The sequence below is a fragment of the Corvus kubaryi genome, unplaced genomic scaffold, assembly GCF_017639235.1.
Source record: "Corvus kubaryi isolate FWS band 111438036 unplaced genomic scaffold, C.kubaryi_AGA036_p1.0 37385, whole genome shotgun sequence".
NCBI classification, from domain to species: domain Eukaryota; kingdom Metazoa; phylum Chordata; class Aves; order Passeriformes; family Corvidae; genus Corvus; species Corvus kubaryi.
The window spans coordinates 30,154,518-30,175,754 of record NW_024581127.1 but is presented as its reverse complement, the minus strand read 5'-3'; the positions used below and the strand labels follow the sequence as shown (position 1 = coordinate 30,175,754).

At 43.6% G+C, this 21,237-nt stretch overlaps 1 long non-coding RNA gene across 4 annotated transcripts in view; it reads left to right on the top strand.

The window, feature by feature from the left end:
- Positions 1 to 21,237, top strand: part of LOC121668462 — a 76,706-nt gene that overhangs the window by 41,075 nt on the left and 14,394 nt on the right. The window contains exons 4-6 of one of the 4 annotated variants that reach the window (XR_006017389.1): positions 6,426 to 7,723; positions 9,117 to 12,850; positions 14,938 to 18,007. The exons of 2 other annotated variants lie outside the window; for them this stretch is intronic. This is a non-coding gene — a long non-coding RNA (uncharacterized LOC121668462). Of the gene's footprint in view, positions 1 to 6,425; positions 7,955 to 9,116; positions 12,851 to 14,937; positions 18,008 to 21,237 lie in introns of those variants that run through there. One more of the 4 variants, XR_006017387.1, reaches the window with a different exon arrangement.

Below are 21,237 nucleotides of genomic sequence, written 5' to 3'. Positions count from 1 at the left end.
GAAGGGATGCATAAATTATCTATTCCCAGCCATCTTCTGTCTCAGGCCACTGCACTTACACAACTTCCACTGCCTGTAGTCAGACGTTTCCTAGAGCTGTGACACAGTGACACCCTAAACCCCTCTGGCACCCAAGCTACACAGAGGATGTGATGCTGGGAACAGATAACAACAAGAAAGCTTAAAGTTGAAATAAAATTGAAGGTGGCTGGTGGAAGAGCAACTTTCCCATCCCTAGCTTCAGACTGGTATAAAATCTTCCATCCAAAGAGGATCCTGAGGGTCTCATGAGCACCCAGAACCTGCTGCACCTGCCTTTCTGCCAGCACCTGTCAGAGCACTGTTCACCAGAAGAGTTCACAGATAAATAGATGCATTATATAAAATCTGGGGGGAGAGGAGTGGCAGCAGTGGGGATGTGTCCTGTCCAGGGACAGGCAAGAAGCCATTAGCAGAGCTGGAAAAGGTCACAGATGTCCCAATTCCAAAGATTGTGCTTTAAATATTTAACTACCCAATGTTCATCCCATTTGTTATCAATAGATCACAGCATCTGGCTTAAATAATGCTTTACTCCTTGAAAATATCACTTCATAAATCTTCATGACAGGCACGTGCAGTGGGTGGGTGCCAGTGTTTTCCCACTTCTCCAAACTGGGACACTCACACATCCCAGCAGGGAGAGGCAAAACTGACAAAAGATCCTCCTGCAGCCACTGGGCTGGGGAGAGCCTGAACTGCCCACAGAACTCTCTCCACGAGCCTTGCAAAGAGCAGAGCCTTGTGATTTACATCGAAAGTTGTGGCTGCTTGAGGATGATTTGCAGGAAGTGCGAGAGTAGCTCTGGCCGAGCAGACAATTCACAGGAATGGTTGAGCTAAACGATCTGTGAGGGGAAGAGGGGTGGGTCGGGAGGAGGGATGCCTGGATGTCGTGCCTACCCCTGCCGAGCCCCCGGCCAGTGCCACCACTACCGACAGCACTGCAGTTCTCACACAAATTCAAGTTAGAAGAGAAAAAGGAGAAGATTGGAAATAATGGGGGACATATGAATCATATCTGCAAGACTTCGTTTAATTTCATTTTGAAATCTAAGATTTAAACTAATGTATTCCTTGGCCAAAAGTTATTCTAGCTTCTCTGGGCAGGTAGTAATGGAAAGAAATGTGATCTTTTTGATTAAGCCAGAACATTTACTGCCACTGGGAAGTGCTGCATGTAATGTACCATGGGGACATGGTGTTTTCTGCTATTCCTGCTACAACTGCAATATCTGACAGCAAACCTTCAAAAATACAATATATAGAACATTTCAGATAATCCTCATTAACCGCATTTATGCAATAGAGCATCTGTCTATTAAGGTGTTAGAGGTGCTTCTACTGAAATAAAATAAGTCATGATTCTGCTTCCAAACACCTGGTATAAATCCAGACAACTTGTCCTACTTTTGTAGCATTATACCAGATTTAAATCTATTCAACAAGGCTCTTAAATTTATGCCTTACTTGGGGACTTGAGTATTTCTACCAGTGGCACTGGTGCTGCTCTCATAAGGTTTAAATATTCAAAAATTTAAGCATGTGCCAGTGACTAAAAACTGACCGCTGAGGCTAAAAACAACAGATTGGTAGCAAGCTGAAAGCTCATACAAAACCATTAAGGAAAATCAAAAGGCACAAGAGCTTGAGGAGGACAAAAGAGAACTTGTGATGTTGAGAAAAACAGTAAAATCCTGAAAGGAAAAATGCGAGGTGAAGTCTGGGAATATGAACCTTAATTTCAAATACTCCAGTATTTAGTCCTGCCTCAGGATCCCATCATATAGGTGTTTAACACAGAGAAGCTGAGCCTCTACCTCCCCAAAAGCTTACACCTCAGATTTTCATACTTAATATTTCCATTCGTCGGTAGCTGATTAATCATTCTACGAATTCCATTATTATCAGCAATTCACCTTCTAGAGAAATAAGGTGCAGGAAAGAGAAAGAACTTACCTAAGGCCTTATCACACACTCAATCACTAGGAAATAAGACCTGAATATCCATAAATATGGAAAAAAATCTATATGTGTTTGGCAGTAAGCTTTTGGGGCTTTTCTTGCCGTTCAGACTCATGCAGGAAATGGAATTTTCCTGTTCCTGTCAACCTGAAATGCCTCCCAGGTCACAACTGCTCAGCTGGAAGATGATAAATACCACAGCCTCGTTTCCTTAATGCACACAAGAAAGAGATAAACTCACCCTAACCTTTTCAGTTTACTTTACTAAGTTTACTCCGGGATAATTTTATGGCCCAGCGGACTCCCAGCTCAGCCAGTGCAGGATGCTTAAGTGATCTTGTAATATGAATAGTAGATCTTAACTTGGGACCAAGCAGGAAGCTCCTGAATGCTGATAAACGTTGCTGTAAAAAGCCACTTCAGAGGTGTATGAAAGCACAGGGGAAAGCTCTGCCTGGCTGTGGGCAGGTCAGGCTGCCTAAAGAGGCACATGGATACTTGCCTTACTGTCTGCAGGTAGGCCTTTGCCCACCTTCTCCCACAGAACACTTTGGACCACATACCTGATTGACATGCTGATTTCTTCCCTGAATAATCAACCCCCTAATTAAGCTGAATGCTGCTTAATTCCACCAGCTTGTAAATGCTGCATTCATTATGCAGAGTTACCCAGATCTGAGGGAACTGAAGGGGAAAAAAATCTCCTCACAGAATTTCACACCCACTCTACCGGCCTGCAGAGACTCAACTTGAGGTGCAGAGTGATCCCCCTCCTATCATTCTTCAAATAGATGTGGGAAGGGGCGGTGGCAAATCGCCCACCAGGAGGATCGGGGCTCTCCCTTTAGACTGACTAAAGCCAAGGGACATGGGGACAATATTTGACCGGACCCAAGGGAAGAAGAAATAGGCACTACCCTTGCAGGTGGTTGGTACTGATCTCCCACCTCCTTCTCTGAAGCACAGCAGGTGCTGCCCGTGGAGCAGCTGCCACCCCCAGGTGTTGTGTTAGAGAGTTCCAGTATGCCTGTAGTGCTTGTGTTTTAGAGCACAAGGCTCAGGCTCCTGGCTCCCAGTTGTCCCACAGTTTGGAGAATTGGAAGGAAATATCCTCTCCCACTTGCTTGAGCAGCATCCAAGCCTTTTGTTCACATCCTGCCGTCTAGGGGAGGATGGGGTCTGATTGAGGCTCACAAAGAAATGGTAACTCAGCCATTTGGCTGGGCTACACACAGGAAGCCCTGCCTTGGCCATGGATTAGAGTGGGCGTCTCCACTGGGCTCCATCTTTATCTCCTTTTTCTTTTGAGGTTGCTGAAAAAAATATCAATAGGACAGTGCCAAAACAGAACATGGAAACAGCCAGACATAACCACAGAATGGAGGGAGAGGGATCAGGAGTGGCAAAGACAAGTTCGAAGGTGGATGTGCATTTTCAGATTCTGCAGGTTCTGATTTCATGCATAAGCATTTAGAAATTTTAGTTTAATACAGTGAGCAAGCCAAAAGAGCAAGCCACAAGCTGAGGGAGTTTCACCTGGAGCAGTGATATTTTATTTCAGATTTCCTGAGTATTTTGACTTTCCCCACAACAGACTATGCAAAATCAGTGCAAGTTGCTGTGGGATCATTGATGCTCTCCCCTCTATCTGTCTGACCTCCTGACCTCAGCCAGAACAGAGCTCTGCATCCCCATTTTCCCACTCCCAAAGGACTCCCTCACACCTGGCTGCAGCTCTCTGCATCTCAGTCCTGACTTCAGTACCCACTGCAAGACAGCCAGCAGGTGAAACTTTACCCAATGCGGAAGCCACTCACCAAAGTGAGTTGACTCGCATTATGTCCTCCATAATCCACATTTGGAGCTGGTTTTAAATTTCTCTGATCAAGCAGAGATCTGAAGGCAGCTGTCTCAGATCACCTCAAGTGTAGGCTGTTCCTACCTTCTTGCTTTTATAGCTCTAGGTTTCTTTTTTCTTTAAAAAAAAAAGGCCTCCAAACAAAATGATCTGTTTCAGGTTGAACAAAACACCCATTCAAATCTAAATGAAAGCTTTTGAAAACACAGAAAGAAGATAACAGCTTATTTTAGGTTGGCCCAAAATACACTGCCTAATCAGGTCAATACAAAGATCCTGTCAAGATTTTTCCCCACAATACCTACGCTCTGGAACCAGACAGTACGATTTCTGATTGTGCAAACATGACTTCGCCCCATCTTCCCAAATTTTTATTCAATTCATTTTTTTTTTCTCTACATAGACTTCCATAAGGAGGGTTTTTTTTTTTAGGATTACTCACTGAAAATGTTTTTATTAAGTTCTTTTAAAAAACAATAGTAAGTTAAATGTGTATGCATGAATTGTGAAAGTGCATATGTTCAGACATAAAAATTTCTGAACATAATCACACTTATCAAAATTTTTCAGTGAGTAAGCCCAAATTCAAGGCTGTTTGGGAACTGCTTATATTTGCTTTATTCATGACAGCGTTATTTTATGCTGTTCTCAGTCTGAGATTGGCCTGCTAGAACATCTTTATTCATATGGAAAAATAATAAATATTAAATGCCCCAAAATCCAGATATCACCATTCAGCCAACTACCCATGGATTAAGTAAAGGTTTGGTTTTCTTTAATGACCAGCCATAATCTGTATATTTGTAAGGCACATAATAAGATCTCATAAATAATATCAAATAGAATTTAGACTTCAGGGTCTGAAATCCAAAATTAGGCTTTCCAACAGTGTGACTCTTCTCAGCAGTTCGTCTTTGCCTGTTGACTAGCAATGCTGGATAGGAGATAGGATATCAGCAGTGGGATTATCAGGCATACTGTTCCTATTATTGGCACATAGAAAAAACCACATTCTTTTAGATGAGATTTATCAAATATAACATTATGACTTATCAGCTTGGTTTTTTTTTTAAGAAAACCCTATTGCAAAATGATGGCAGAGCTAAGCAAAACCTCAGTTTACAAATTTGAAGATATTTTCAGAGGGTCTCAGGTATAACAGTGTGAGAAATGAGACAACTCTGAAAAAAATTAATTTATTAAAACGGAAAAATTGAAAAATGACAGAAATTAGAAAAATATCAAAATTTGGGATCCTATGGCTCAGTAGATGGTATGCCCCAGGAGCGCAGGGATCTGAGATCTTCTGGCTGAGACAGCACTGGACCTCAGGTAGAGAAAAAGAACTTGCAGTGCTGGGCTGGCTTTTGGCTGGTCCAAAAGCAAACAAAATTACTAAAGGCTCCTTGAAAGCCGTAAGGCTTTTAATGCCCACCACTGGCGTCCACCACAGCTAGCTTGCAGAGAGAGAGAGAGAGTAAAAACACCTAAAAAAAGTATTAAAATACATCCAACACATCTTAAAACACTTGTAAAAGTATACAGTAAACACAGGAAAGATAACTCTTATGGTGTATAGGTGGTTTGAAGTTTGAAAAGGGAGCAAGTTGGTGATTTTTAACTGGGGAATTTTTAACTGGGAAGGGTGCAACTCTCTTAATAAACTACTTTGAACAATTGAAAACACTGATAATGGAACTTGATTTTTGTACCTGGGCTGATGGGTTAATTTTAAGATTCAATTTAAAAATATTTAACTCAAAATTAATTAATTAAAGCACTTAATATGCAAAGACCAAGCACAAATAGGGATTTCATGTATGACAACAGGAATGGTAGTAGATTGATACTGCAGAGAAAATATGTCGAAAACATGGTACAGAGAGATGGGCAATTTAAAGTAATAAGAGGAAATTAGAATATAATGAATGCTTACACAGAGGGAAATAAACTGATACAATAGAGAATGGAGATCTCAGCACAGACAGATAAGCTTGGAGAGATACAAAAGGTATCGGAGAGATACAAAAGGTATCAGAGAGATACCAAAGGCATAGTGGGGCAGGAAAACCAACAGCAAGTGCAAAGAGACAGAGCCCTTCAGGCTCCAAGATAAACTGTGAAAAAACACGCTGAGTCCCCATTTCAGAAGCACATAAGCTACTTTATCTGTGTACTTTGCAAAAGTGAGAAAAGCAGCTGTCGAGGTTTGTGGAGGTGCAGAGGACAATAGGAAGGGACTGAAATAGTGCATGACAGTGATGGAGGCACCTACATCCCCAAGAAATGATGCACCAACATGAATCATATGAAATATCAGTGATGAATTCACCTTCCAGCAGCATTGAAGAATCAAATTTGTAGAAATATTAGATTTAGCTTTTTCGTTCTTAATCTCCAGAACTGGAAACGCTGGGGTTTTCTTGGAGCGAAACACATTCAATGCCTTAGTGGGTGAAGAAGATTTAGTGGGAATAACAGATGGGCAGGACTGGTGACAGCTGTCTCCCTCATAAGTGGCACGAGTTAGTTGTCTCCCCTCTCTGTCTTTGTGTTTGCACAGGGCTGCTACTTCACAGTCCTACAGGGACCAGATAAACAGAGCAAGGAGGAGACACAGGATGTTCTCCTTATTATGGAGCAGCAGAAGATGCTTTTTGCTCCAGCTGCTGGAAGACTTCTGCACAGGCACTGTGCTCTGTGCACAAAACATCTGGAGTGACGGTGTGATCAGGATCCCCTGAGTTTTCCTACAAATTATCCTCCTGCATTAATATCCAAGGAAGAAAAATGACAGTATGCAAATATTCAACTGCAAAAATGCAAACAACAGAATTTTGTTTTATTGACTTTTTTTTTTCAAGCTGGTCATTATGTGCAGGACTGTGTAGCAAACTGATTCTCACTTCATCCACAGCCCTTCAGGTCTATTCCATGAGGGCAGAGACTCCAGGAGGAAGGGTGAGAGAGGCTGTCTCACTGCTGGACTCACTGGCCTTCAGTGCTATGTCACATGAAGTGAATCAAATTGGTTCCATGGGAAAGTTGTTTTTTTAAAGAAACCTGAAGTGCAACTTGTCTGTTAGACCACAAATTCTTTAGGGGGAAAAATGAGAAAAACCCTGCTTTTTCAGGGTTTAGTGTGTGGCAGGTGTTTCTGTGAATAAATGAGAGCCCCATCAGACTGAGTGACTTGCAGGTTCCTCCTGCCCAGGTGTCAGCTGAGCTACAATGTTGAGCTGGAGGCCTGTGTCCCCATTACCCATCCCCAGAGCCAGCTGCTCCCACACCTGTAAAATCTGTGCAGAAAAAGTTCCCTCATAGATTTTATCTCTGACTCAGATGGGATGAATGACTCCTGATTTGCTGCTATAAAGGAACGTACACCTGACAGGCACTGAGACTTTGAATCAAGCAGGATTTCCAATACTGTGCAATGGCTTTCTCCCAAAAAAAAGTTAAAGTTTGCACAGTTTGAAAATAACTCCAGGAGAAGATGGCAGCAGCTGAAGGAGTTTGGCTGGAAACTGTGCTCCCCCTTGATCCATCCGCACTGCGCAGCAGCTCTGTGTGCAACTCCCGGATCGTTTGAAGGTGCTTGGGATGGCTTCAGGCTTTTGGCTTTTTTATGCAAGCAGATTTTCATGCTTTGATATGTTCTCTGACATGACTTTTGATCCAGTGAAGGTGATGCTGACACTTTTTTCACAGTGAATATTTTGTGTACAGTGCTGCTGGAGCACCGCAGTTGCCTGAGTTATTTTGGAGGAGCTCTTTCATAAAGATGCAGCCTAATAAATATGATGAAAAGTGAGAGCTCTGGTAACTGCAGTCAGGGTGTCTGCCCTGGTCCAGACCAAGGTATTGCAGCTTGTCAGCATGCAGGGACCATCAAACACAATCCAGGAGAGTCATGGGGGGGGGCACAGCACAGACTGGTCTGGGGCTCTGTGCAGTGAGAACAGCACTTTGGAATATCCAGATTATTCCCCCCCAAAAAAGCAGATGATGTTTCAAGCTGTCAGATTGGCAAGTTTTGGGAAAAGTGAAGAAACCCTGGTGGAAAGTCTGCGCTTTGCTCTTCCTGCCAAGGTAAAGCAGCACAGGGAATGAGGGTCACCAGCCAAGGAATGCTATGTGCCTCAGGGAACCCCCTGCTGAAGGACTTTCAGCTAATTGAGAAAGTCAAACATACATATTCCTGCTGAAAAAGAGGCTGCACTACCTTCATCGGGCATTTCAGCTACAAAGGGAATTGTTCATAAAGGCAGAAGGAATTAAAGGAGGGAATTAAAGGATGCAGTATTTAATGGGGTAGATTGATGTGCACACTGATGAGATATACTTCAAATTGACTAAATGTCTGTTTTGGCTGAAATAGCCCTTTTTTCTTTTCCCCTTGGCCAATGCTATCTGGGATTTTTGTTGTTTGTAAGTCATGCCTCTTGCTGTGACCCAGCCAGAACCAAACCTGGCCAAATAAAAGGTGTGCTTAAAAAAGTTAAAAAAAAAAAAAGAATCACTACATGCCCTAATTTCTACCATTCTAAGGCCCATGAAAGGAAATGAGTTTTGTGCTAATGTAGGTCTCAATGCACCAAATAGAAATCCCAGCTGGGTTGCAGCCTGCCTGGCTGCAGTGTAAGGATTTGTTGGAGCTCAGTGTGATCTGTGCCAATGTTCCAACCCCCATGCTAACCAAGGAGGAGACGTGGAGCCGTGTGCCGTCATCTTCTCTTTCCTAAACTGAGGACGCAGCCTCATTTCTGTGTGTGTGTAATGATAGGGAAGCACAGTACCTTGGACTTTCTAGGCATTACAAAGAGCTAAGATACCCTGGATTTATATTTATCCAACTTTTCCAGTTGATGGAGTTACCCAAGTGCAAGCCCCTGTAGTGGGACTTCCACCAGAGTCAGTCTTACATGGATTCACTTTCTGAGGGGAAAATTATCCAACCAAGCTAAATCATTTCAGGCAGAGCAGTTGTAAGAGCTTGTTTACACGAACCTGCTCAGAAAAGTTGATCTGAATTTTTAAGTGGATTAGTAAAACTGCATTAATTAAAGCCCTTTGTGGGAACTGTCAGAATTAAAGTGTCTTTGATTTGATTTGGTTTACTTCTCTTCCAAGGCTAAGTCATATTAAAGCCACTTTACTTGTGAAACGAGACGTTTAATGCAATTTACTTAATTCACTTTAAACTCCTGCTTTTAGTTAATTTAAATCAACTTTCCTGATTTTCCCTATATAGACATGCCCAAGGAAAATGAAGACCACTGAAATAGAAACACCTAAGAGAAACTTTGAGAAAAATCAAAATATTGCGCTAGCCCCTCCGGGACATTACTATCCTTGTCACCAACAAGATTTGGGAATTGCAGGTAACACCATCAAGGTCCAAGAACTGACAAAAACATCCTTGGTGCTGAGCTACAGTTGCTCTTTAGAGACAGGATGGCCAGTCCTACACAAAAACTCTATTCCAGCCTAAAATAAAAGATGAAAAGTTAAGAAAATGCCTCCTAGCCCTCAAAATAAAAACAGGACTCAGGCTATGGGCTGTGGAGAGGGAAGAAGAGAGGTTCCTGAATATGTGAAAGAAGAAGGAAATTTTATTTAAAGCTCTGGTGACAATATCTGCATTGTTCCTCCCTCCTGAGCCAGGAGGCACAAACGATATTGGTAAAATGCTGTTGGAGGTGGCCTGGTCTTCTTTGCCCTGGAAGTATCACAGCTGTTTCAGGCACTGGTACAGGGAATACCATGCAGCAGGCTGAAGCTCAAACATCTGGGATGTGGAGGCATACAGGTGACTTTGCTTGGCATCAGCCCTGGCTCTGCAGGACCAGCTCTGAGCCGAGAGCCAATCTGCCAGACAATCCCAAAGTGTCACCTATGAAAATCAGAATTCAAGGTGAATCTTTGAAAACTGTCTATTTCTACATGTGGAACCTGCTTTCACAAGACGCTTCAATGCCTGCAAAACCCTATACCCTCTGTGCTTCGTATTTTTCCAGAGTGGTCCTGTGCAGCTGCACAGCAGCCAGCCCAGGCCACAGCGAACAGCACGTGCAGTGACAGGGTCACTCTGCCCCAGATGAATGATCAGAGCAGGGGACTGCCACGTTAAATGAGAGGCAGTATGAGACAGGCTCCTTGTATTGCCGAGATCCATTTTAGTATTGCATCATACTCCACATGGCAGCCTAAATGAGAGCAGAGGTGGTGATTAGAGGCACTGTGTCTGTTTGGAGAAGGCTGCATGCGTGACTGAGCATGAATGGCCTGATTATGAGTGTCTGGAGCTCCACTCAAAGGGACTGAGCGGGCAGAGCTGAGGTAGCAATGATTAGCTGCCATGCAAGGTAAGTTATTGTCCCCTGGGATGCTAAAATATACTGTACTTAATAGTTCACTGGCCACACGCATTCCGATGGTTGATACTGTCGCAGCCGGAAACATTCATTCATGTAATTAGTTTACTTTTCCAGTTTAAGCCAAATGGAAAATCCCCCTGTACAGCACTCTTAAGGTGGCTGTTGGGCCAGTGTGGATCAGCAAAGTCCTTTTGACTTTGCAAAGTTGCCTGGGTTTCCCCAGAAGGACATGAGGTCATTTAATCACCTATCTTATCACAATGCCTTATCACAGACATTATACGGACGCTCTGGGATTTTCTCTGGATAATCTGACTCCAAGATTTGTGACAGCAGCCATTGAAATCAATGGAAAATGAGCCTTTGTGTGACAGAGTTGTCACCTGTCCATGATCTTAATTCCAGGTGTGTGACAGGGAGGACGGGAGATGACTCATCCCTTGTCAAAAATCCTCTGTGTCACAGATTTGCAGTTATACCTTCCTCCAGAGGAACCTCAGCTACTTACCCATAATAAATGATCTTCAGGTGACTTCCTCTCCTATCTCTGGGAGTCATGAATATTTGACTTAACAAATTAATCTTTTCACTTTCTTTCATGGGAAGACAGATACCTTTATATATGGAGCGCCTGAAACAGAGGATAAAAAAAAGACCACAAAGTAAAGAATTTGATTTTCAAGTAACTCTGTTCATTACAAGGGTTAGGCCAGACCCTCAACTGTACCAGAGCAACACCATTTCAATCATCAAATGTACTTCTCTACCTCTTTCCATCTCACTGGTCCTCCTTTGCAAACACCAACAGTGCCAGGGCTGGGAAGGATCCACTGGGGTCCTCAACACCTGCATAACCACAACACCAAACTTTGCATAATTTACCATTTTGTGGAGAGTCAGAAGGGCCTTACTCTTCAAGCCCTCCTTACTCAGCAGGCCCATCAAGGCCTGCTTTCTCCTAGTGACTGCTTCTCCGGGGCAGCACTTGGATTTGGGTTAGGTGCTCAGGGGCATGGCTTTGGGGACAGAGGACCCTGATATGCAGATTTGGTGTGAATATCGTGCTCCGTCACCTACATTGCAAGGGAGTGTAACAGAAGTTGGGATGGTGTCAGCATTTTGTGCTGTGTTATTCTGTCTGTTTGAGTCCTTTTTGTTAAGCCTTCAGTGGAAAGGCTGGGTTCTGGAAAGAGCTGCTTGGATGCTCAGAGTCCTCCTTGTGTGGCATTCCATCCTGTGAAGAGCCTGGGAAGTACAGGCAGTACTTAAATTTCCACACACCACTTCCAGTCATCCCCAGAGGCTGATTCTGCTGTGATCCACACCAGGACATCCGTGTCTCGAGCCTCGTCCTTCTGTTTGCTCGTGTTTGCTTCTGCATCTTTTACTCCTGACCTATTCAACGAGTAACTGAGCCCTGCAATTATTTTTCCATTCGTTTTCTCCTTTCCTGACTCGTTTAGGAAACAAATACTTCTTGACCTCCTGTGCATTGAGATGCACCATCTAGCCCAGTGTGGTGGAAAGTGGGAATTTGCTGCCTTTGGAAATTCTGCAAGCTGGTAGCAGTGAACAGTTGTCCCCTGGATATGTTGCTCCAGTTCCACTCCAGAGCTTGCTCATGCAAGAAAGTAATTTCTGGTCTGCATTTGTGCAAGAAGAACAAAACAGCCTGCTCACTTTCTGTTTCCAGGCAGACTTCTCAAAGATTATAGGAAGAGGATGGGCCTAGGGGCTTTCTGGCCAGGAATGCAGCACACCATGGGACAAACAAGCACATTGCCACAGTCAGGTGGCTGCTGTGTCCAAAGCAGCCCAAAACTGCTGAGTGCCTCAGCCTACCTGCTTACTGATGGCCCTCCTGCACCAAACTGCCTCATACCTGGGTCTAACCACACAGAGCAAATCCAAGAGGCTGCTCTCCCAAAGGGTCTTGCTGCTGTGTTGCTTTTTCTCTGTATTTTTTATGAATTTTTGAGAAAACTACAGTAGTGAGAGATTTGTGCAAACAGGAGTGTGCTGTATGCCCCGAGTGCCTGGGATGGAACAGCACACTCAAAGCCTCCATGCTGAGCTGCCAGAGTGTCCTCAAAAGCATATCTCATCCCCACTGGCTATTTGGGATTTCAAGGTTGCTCTTTTCATCACAGGCAAACCAGCCTGCCTTTTTTCCCAGCATTTCTGGTGCAGAACAACATGCTCTGTTGTCCTTCTGCAGCTGAAGGGGAAGGAGTTGGGGGAGATGGAGAGATGGGGCTTCTGTAATGCTCTTTTACCATTCCCTTTTGTGTCATGATTTTGTTTAGTTGGAAAGGCAGGGCAGGGACGCTGGCCTTATGTGCGGAAAAGCAGTTTTGCTATGAGGTAACAAAAGCTGCTACCCAAAAGGAGGATTGGAACAAGGGTGAAAGATTGGAGTGTATTTCCAAAAAATGAAAGGGGACATGTGCCAAGAGCTACAACAGAGTCCTTGCTGTCAGAGAGGTGGTCTGTCTGGAAAAGAAGTTCACTTGTGCAAAAGGAAGGGTCCCCAAATATTTCCCTAAAATGACAGCACAAACCAGAAGAACCAACCAATGAGTTCATCAATCTCAACATTTATTTTAAGGTAAGTCTAACACAGAGATGGTGGGTGGTGCAGAGCTCCCTTTCTCCATGGCTATGGGGAGTATCCCTCTGCCTGTAGGACCATGATGGGGTACAAGGATGGTGGGTAGTGTGGAGATCCCTTCGCCCATGGCTATGAAGAGCTTCCAGCTGCCTGTAGGATCATGATGGGGCAGTGGGTGGTGTGGAGTTCCCTATGTTCACAGCTGTAGAGAGCTTCCAGAAGCCTGTAGGACCATTCTGGGGTACAGACCAGGGATAAGTGTGTTTCCTTATCTTTAGGTCAGTGTTCTTGTAGGAAGTTCCTTGTAGAAAGTTTCATATTCTCTGGGTGGTAGAGGAAGGAAAGGGTGGGTGTGTGCCTTGCACCAGCCATGCTCCTGTCCAGGGATTTAGCTGTCAAAGACAGGAACATCAAAGAATGCAGCAACCCCCAGCAGCCCCTGCCTCCATGACTGGGGCTCTCCCAGCCTCAGGTCAAGGCTGTCCAACCCATGTCTCCCTGATGGACAGAAAATGTCCGAGCCCAACCATGTCACCAACCCCACTGTAATGAAGGCCACCACCAGAGATGGCCACTGCCAATGTTCTGCCTGCTCTGACACATCACCAGGGCTGTCTACCTGGAGAAAAAACATGTGTGGGTTTGCCATGGCTGGAGGGGGCTCCCAGCTCCCTGTAAGATTGAAGGCAACTGTAAGAACAAAACAGGGTATAGTCTGGGGCCATCAGCAACACACCCTGGGAGATGGCCACTGACAATGTTCCGCCTGCTGTGACACATCACCAGGGCTGGTGTCTGGAATTAGCACTGCATCACTGTGACATGGCTATTATCATCCACCATTTAGCCGAGAAGAAACACTTAAATAATAAAAATACATAAATAAATTAATTAAAATAGATAAACAACCTCTGGCAATATTGCAGTGGAAAATTAGGTAGCTGCAGCAGCTATTTAAAGAACAGGACCTTGGAAAATGTTAAAAAAAAAAAATAAAAGCAGCAAGTCCTACTCACTGCCCAAGTGTAAAGAATTGCTGCTGAGATTTGTGGGTTTGAAGACTAATTCTTGAAAAATGCTTGTCAAGTTGACTGAAGGCAACATTTCACACTTTTAGAATTAAAGACATGTCCAGTGCAAAATGATGCATCCACAAGTGGCTTATGGTGCTGAGCACAGATCAGCATGAACTGCAAGGCTCACATCTTTCTTTCCCTGAAACATACCAGAGAATTTAGCCAGAGACTGTCCTGTGCTACATATTCAGCTGGACCCTAGAATGAAATTCAGGAATTAGTTCCCTTCTGCTTGGTTCACTGCAGGCTGCTACATGCAGTCTCTTTAATTGACAGGACCAGAGGCACTGGGCACAAAATAAAATGCATCAGGCTCCCTCTGAACATCAGGAAACACTTTTTACTGAGACTGAGAACTGGCACAGGTTACCCAGGGAGGTTGTGGAGTCTCTAACCTTGGAGATATTCAAAAGCCACCTGGTCATGGTCTTGGGCAAGTGGCTCTGAGTGGCTCTGCTTGAGCTCAGGAGTCGGACCATACAACCTCCAGAGGTCCTGTCCAGGCTCAGCCCTTCTGTGAGTCTGTGATTCAGGCACCAGCCACCCCAGTAACTGACTGATACAGTCTGTGTGATGCCACAGCTCATGGGCTCTCAATGAGCAGCCAGAGATCACATCCTCTGTGTGCAAACTGACCTTCCCTTGGAGACCACCAGAAGAGCAGGTAATTTACAGCTATTGGATCATCAGACTACAATCTTCCAGGCACTGGACCTGTTTTAACTGAGCAGTCTTCAGCTGGGAGAAATTAAGATCCCGAAAGACTCACTAGTCCAATGTATTTTAAGCTTAACCCAAGGAAGTTTTCTCAGGCAGCTCATCTGCTGCCTTCAGCAGCCATATTGCCCCTGAGGAAAGCAGGTGTTTTCTAGACATCCGTAAAGCTTCTGGGATGAGGACCAGGCTGAGCAGCTCTCAACAGTTCATTACCCATTTCTGTGCCTGTGTGTGAAAGAAGGTGCTGACATGTTGTAATCCTCCAGCATTTTGCACCTTCTCTGCTTTCAGTCTTTGCAGAGATAAGTGGTTGCACAGGGTGCAAAGCAGTGACGACTCCAGCCTGCAGTGTTTCCAGATGGGAGGAGCAGCACTGGTGCTGGAGAGCCCTCCTGAGAGCTCCTGCCTGCTTTGCAGACCTGGGACTTCATAGATGTCAGCTGAGCTCCAGATAAGCACGTGGACTTAGTGATGCACTTCTGGATCCAGCACAAGTTCTGAGCTATTTAAGGCTTTTGTTCACTTGTCATTTCTCATTTCCTCCTTTTAAATAAATCTTCATTCCTTTGTTAAGAGACTGTTTAAATCTCTTGGCAACTAAACCATGTACAAAAAGGAGTGAGCACACCTTGGCCAGGTTTACATGCTGCAGGAGGTGTGGCAGTTTAGAGATGACAAGTCAATAGTAAATAAATCCTGGCTGCATGTTTTTTTCACCTTTTTTCTCTATAGTGAATCCTTTGGAAATCTGGCACAGCTGGCACTCGAGTAAGGGGCTATTTGGCTCCCTGTTTAGCTGCTCCACCATGAAATGTAGTGATAGTCAGACGAGTAATTGCATAAAAATGGCACCTAGGTGCTGTAAGTAGGTGTTTTCTGTGGGCCTCCTGAGGCATGTGTCCCGAGTTTAAGGATCGATTGGGTTTTTTCTCCCTCTCTCATTCCTGTAGCTGGGATTTGCTAATCATCTTGTGCTCGGATGTCCTGCCTCTCCCTTAGAGAGACATTAGCTGCAGTGCCAGCTAATGTCTGATTCCAGAAGCTTTGCAGTTGGCAATGTTTTAATAAGCAGAAAGAGCACAGCTTGATTCTCAGGTAACAGGCTGAGCTAGCTGTGCTGGCAGTCAGAGCAAAAAACGTGGTATTGACTTGAAGACTGAGTGAATTTGGAATAGAAATTGTGGAGGAGGAATAAATGTGGCATACAAGGATGTCACTTTTACACTTTCCAGATGATAACTGCACTCTAAAGTGGAGAATCTCTGACAGTGATGTCCTCTTTCAAGCATCCAACATCTATGCCCGTACTTGGTCCTCCTGCAAACCCCCTGTTTTCCCAGCTTTGTCTGACTCACACTGTGTATTCTTCACAAAATACACTGTCACAGGCTCTGTTTATGAGAGTTACTCAAGCTTGTTTCCAAGTTAGAATTCATGTTTTATGAGGAGGTGGATAGATGAGGAGGGGAGAAGTTTCCACTTGGGCAAGGGCATTGGAAAGCACTTCTGGAGATAAAAGTTGCCGGCAAGTAGCACACCTCTGACTGTGTTGCATAAAAAAGTTCCTGGAAACTCCTTTCTTGCCTCTCACTGCAACATCTTTCAGGTCATCCATGAAATCAGCATCCGAGAGAAGTTTATTTGATTATCTGCTACACCATTGACCAGGATATTTATTCCCAGGAAATTAGTAATCACCTGGAATGTCAATTGCCTGAGATATTTGGGATGTCACCATGTGGTATCATAGAGGGAACAGATGCCTTCTGGAGGGCAAGGCCACATCTGGGTGTGTGTCCTGGTTCAGAAAGGAAGGGGAACAAAGACTAGAAGTAGATAGTGTCCTTCTGGTGGCAGGATCAGTGCTTGATGGAAGACCCTGTGGCAACTGAAATATCTAATTTATTTTCAGGAAAGGGTGAAAAAGGGATTAAAAGCAAGAAATCAGGCTTTTTGCTTTTCTGGGAGAGAGAGGCAGTTTGATAATAAGCTGCTTTCCTGTCGGCAGCTCGGGGTGATGTACTTCCAAGAGCCCTGTCCCTCGGGACAACACCCTTGGCAAGTGTGGCTGACCCTCTGAAAATCCTGTTAAGAGTGTGAAAGCGAATGTCTGTGAGTGAAGGATACTAAAGCCTCCTTCAGAGGGCAGGGAGCTGGCCCTGCAGGGAGAGATGTTTCACAAACTGTCTTGCACTAGGATTCTTCCACCCTCAGGAGAAAGATGCTCCACTGTGTCCACCTCACCTGCTCCCAGAGGCAACTTCTCTCTTCCAGAACTCCAAAGATGTGTCAAAACACGTGTGTCTAAAAGACATCAAATCATTACTTTATCAGCCACATTTGGCACCAAGGATCAAAATCGGGCCTATGTAAAAATCTTAAGCAATATCAGGGAAAAGTCCAAAGCATAGTGAGAGCAGTCATTTGTCTGCTTCTAAAAAGTGTGTTTGCAGCATGAATGTAATATTCCTGGAGAACCCAAATATGAAAGCAACTATAAAGAAAGCTCCAAATATCACACTCCACTCTTCAGAGCTTGTGTAATATAAACTGAATAAAAGTTCCTCATGGAAAAAAGGTAAATGAGTTATTTTTAAAATTTATTTAAGTGGTGACTGTGTTATTAATAATGCATTTAGAGAGTTATTTTCAGCTATGTCCCTAGAGCCAATGAAATAACTACATGCTCCAGGACAGCAGTAAAAGGATGAGGGACTGCATATATCTTAGTGACCAGTTCTATAAATACGCTGCTAAAAATTAGTAACAATTGTCATAGCTGGCTCAAGAGAGACTTGTTAACTAATTATAGATCAAGCTGTGCATTAAAATTAAAGCCATTTGCAAGATATTACAGCAAATGTAATGTTCCCAAGAGATGTTAGATTGAACAGTCTTGGAACCTCAAGCGGCTTGATCAGTGCAAAACACAAGTTTTCAAACATTATTTGAATGTCATGGAGGGACTAGATAGAAATGCTGCCTAGGATGGGTCATTCCTTGAATTCCTTGACCTGAAGACCATATAGAAGATGTACTAACCACAACACAAATTGCCTGGGTAAGCTACTTAGATATTGGCAGGTTTTGGCCATTGCTGTCTGGCTTTGTGTTTTACAGTTTGTGCATGATGGGATCTCAGTCCATGATTACCCTTGCCACAATATAAAACACACAGAATAACAGCATGGGCATTCTGGTCCTCAAAGCTGTATTTCAGGAGTGTGAAATTTGTTTCCTGATTTAATGCTCCCACAGTCAAGCAGATTTGGTGTGTTACATAGGTCTAATAAGAAGTTTTCATGAGTATTTTAAAATTGTGGGTAACCTGAGAAAAAGTATATTGATAAATAAAGCATACTTTAATGTAAATCACAGATAGCATTTACTTTAATGTAAATCACAGATAGCATTTCCAGGAATTTATCCTGGGACAGAATCTGAGGGCTGAGTGGCTGACAAAGGTTACAGCCCAGTGAGTGCACACAGGGAATCTTTATCACCTTGAGCTGCAGTTTGATGGCTAAAAATAAAATTTTAAAAAATGGGAAAAAAAAAAAGGAAAAAGCAATACACAGTGCAACCTTGAGCATCAAAAGGACCAAGCAGGCTGCCAGAGAAGAGTGGGATACTTCCACCTGCTTGATATCTTTGCTCTGGCTAAAATATTATTAATATTTTAGTATATTGACTCCTTCTTACTTTTCTGGAGCAACACCTTTAAAAACCAAGCTGTGCAATACAGAGATGAAGCTGGATGATGGCTGGTTGAGATCAACTGCAAGAGACAGCACTGTAAAAATAGACAAAAATCTGCACTGAAGCTAAGCCTTCCCTTTTATTCTTTTTTTTTTTTCCTTACTTTGGATTAAATTTTCCATTTGCCAATCTAGAACAGAGCATCTGGTTGCAAAGAAGCTGGTAGCTGGACTGCAGCATTCAATTACAACTAATCTGCATCACTAGATACTTCTAATGTGCCTGGAAACTATTTTGATCCAAGAGCAATTGGTTTATTGTACACATTTACAGGTACACAAAGAAAACAAAAATTGTGACTGAGCTAAAATTCAGCTCATTATTTGCTATTGTGGCATTAATTATTGACCAGATTCTTCAGTTTCTGAACAATTTACGTCTGCCACAAGCAGTAGTCATTCTTCTGAACAATGCGTTGGAAGCTGTTCTATGAGAGATGAAACCTTAAAATGTAGAGTAATAGCACAGCCCAGTGGCTTGTGAAGGAATAAACCACCACTTAGGGATCTATTGATCTGGGCAATTTAATGTATTTTATCAAAAAGTCAGGGAAATGTGAAAGTGGGAAATTATTCTCGGGTCAGATAGAAGTGAATTCTTTATTCTAATCTCCTTTATTTATTCAAAATCATTCTGAAAAAGTGCTTTCAGCTATGCTGGCTACAAAGCACATTGTCTCACTCATGTCATTTTATGTAGAATTCTTTAAGACACTTATTGAAAACTGTATTTAGAATAATAATTTCGTTTAGAATAATTCATGCTCTAAATTATGTTATTATTATAATTGTATTGTTTCAAAGAATTATTCTTTGTCCTTGCTTGGATCTGCTTTTATTTTCATGTATATTTTGCATATATCCAAGCAGTCATCTGAAATCTACTGACACTGGCCTACGTGCACCTATTTGTTGTAGTAAAATAGTTGGTGTCTGACAAAAAATACGCCACCACCAAAATCCCCAAATTAGCCTCGGACTAGAGGAAAGGAGTGGGATGTTGTGGCTGCATGGGCACCAGCCAGGGTCTGGGCTGAAACTGGGGTTGTGTCAGGGTTGGGGAGAGACCTTGTAGCAGCATTTTCATCTGGGCAAGGCAGGAGGGGTGGTGGGCTGGGAGGATGTTGTGTGCCTGTTTCTCATCCCATTGGGAAGATGGGATGTGTTTAAGGATGCCCTGAGACACAGGCCATGGAAAGGCTTTCTAGTGCCTCATAATCGTTGCCTGGCTGGGCCATGAGAGAAGGGTCCAAACGAGGCTGTTGGACACCAGAGAAAGGAGCTCGTGCGTGTTAATACATGGGTAAGACAAATACCTGTCCAAATCACCAGGAAATAAAATGGAAAGTGCTGTGCCTTAGTATGCCTCCCATAATTAAACAGAAATACCTTCATTTAGGAAGTATTGCTCTTTCTCCTGGGATGAAGTAATGACCCCATCCCTCCACAGGCAGCACAGCTTGTCGCAAAACCTGCATAGAGTCCAGATCTGGACTATGGATACACCAGCTGGGAGGGAAGGAATGGGAACTGCTATGGCCAGGGAAAACTTTTGAAAGGAAAAAAGATCATGTAGTGCTCAAAGAAGACAAAAAAACCTGACACAGAAGTGGCAAATGAAAAGCAATGAACAAAGGCTTTGAGGGATGCCACTTGCTGCAGAGCCGGGTCAAAGAGCCTGTGTTGGTATTGTAGCAAGCATAGGTCCCCAGCAGCACAGATTTCTATTGACTAGAGGAAACAATCCATGGTCCTAGATAATTCCCTAAATTAATTCTACCAGAAGATGTTACAGATAAGAGGTGACCTTGCACACTGAGTCAGTTTGTTAAACAAGGTATAACTGACATGGCCAAGTCCTGCACACCACAAGTCTCTGAATCTGAATTTTAGCACCGTGTGTGGTTTAAATATATCAAATCTAGTTTCCATCGTTGTTAGTCCCATGGGTAGCAAAGAATGGGATTGAATAATAATTACTAATACAGCTATAAAGAAAACAAGAAGACTCAAACTCAGAGTTGTATTTAGTACTTTTAAATTTCTGTACAGCCCCAGAGATAAATAAATGTAATATGCAGGTGTTTTGACCAGCAAGAAACCAAAGGTGCACCTCACTAACAAAGTCCCTTGGGATTTAAGGATTCATGGAGAGAGACAGGCAAAGGCAAAGCTCAGCACCACTCTGGGTTCTAGGTGCTGATGATTGCAAGCAGCGTTGGTTTCACAAGACGTAGCCCGAAGTCCCCATGGCACTGTAACTCTGGAAGTATCACCTCTAGGTTGCAGTATGGTGCTAGCAAAGAGAGTCTCAGCTGGCCATTATGCATGAGAAAGTCCCAGGCAGTGACCCAGCAGCTGGAGAAATGAATAGTGTGGTTCCCAGTAGTCCTGCTGAGTTACAACCAGGTGCCAAATATGACTAAATCTGCTGGGTAGGCCTTGCCGTTTGACTTTACCAAACTTCAGGAGGCTGCAGTGACACTACCATACTGCCAAAAACTTCTGCAGACCCAGTATGGTTTAGCAGAGCATCCTTCCAGAAGAACACATTCCTCTTTCACCTATTTTCTCTCAGATGCAATCCAGTACATGTTGCCAGAGGATCTCTTGCCTGCATATTCTCTGGGTGACAGAGAAGGGACCTCAAAAACAGGAGAAAGACCACCCCTGTGGCACCCAGCTCCATCGAGATGCTTCCTTGCAAGCCTTGTCCTATCCTAAGCATTCTCCTGCTGACCAGTCGTGAGCAAAAGCAAACTCAGTAGGATAATTTTATGGTTGCCTGATCAGTAGCTCTCCCTCCCTTCCTCCCTCCCTCCCTCCCTCCCTT